Source organism: Halyomorpha halys, unplaced genomic scaffold (assembly GCF_000696795.3).
Source record: "Halyomorpha halys isolate HHAL.00 unplaced genomic scaffold, Hhal_1.1 Scaffold1672.1, whole genome shotgun sequence".
Lineage (NCBI taxonomy): Eukaryota > Metazoa > Arthropoda > Insecta > Hemiptera > Pentatomidae > Halyomorpha > Halyomorpha halys.
The window spans coordinates 52,949-53,875 of record NW_027115990.1 but is presented as its reverse complement, the minus strand read 5'-3'; positions in this window follow the sequence as shown (position 1 = coordinate 53,875).

The following is a 927-nucleotide window of genomic DNA, read 5'->3' as shown; positions in this document are numbered from 1 at the left end:
ATCCAATCCTTACAGTCCAAAATCCTTCGTAAAATCCTCAATGCTCCTTACTTTGTCCCAAATAAAATCATACATAAAGACCTTAATGTTCCATATTTTACCGATCTAGCCCGAATCAGATATCATTCTCCTACCCACCCAAACCCACTAGTTTCTAACCTTGCTTCCTCTTCTATTCTTGACAATACTCCGAGGTGCCTAAAAGAAGATGGCCACGAGACCTGCTGTAAAACGTCATTTGAGTGCTACCAATGGGTAGTTTCTTTACACGCCTGTAACACTCTATTTTAATTGAGATCGAATTTACTAAATGTATTATAATTTACAGTTGTAAATAGCAATAAATAAATAAATAATAAAAAAAAAGTTTTAGAGCAAAATTGAGAGAAATTATGGATCAATTTTGTATATGTGAGTGCATGTTAGTTATTCTAGTACAATATGAATATTTATTAAAAATTTCTGAGGGATTAGATAGGTCTCAGTACTGCTTTATGGAATGTTAATTTATTTCTGGTGTTAATTTTGAACTTTTATTTTTAAAAAATGGATATATTTCATGAATCACTTTTTTTCCGTTTTCTATTTTTTAATTCATAAGGTAGTTGAATAACAGTTAACTGTCTAACATGACTCTTAAGTGTCTAACTGACGTCAAAAGTGACAAGAGTATTAAATAAAATATGTTGGATGGAAGTATAGAACGTCGTTTCGTAAAAAAGATGGCTTCTGTTTCAATATTTTGATGTAAATCGCATTTTTAAGGTGCTTAGACGTTTTTCTGAAAGCTTCTATTAGACTCTTCGGCAAATATGATTTTTAAATTTTGGGGAGCCATTTACGAAAAATCTATCCGCTACTAATATTTCTGAAAATTTGTTTTCAACATAAGAACATATTTCTTCTTTAGTTCATAATCAAATTCTT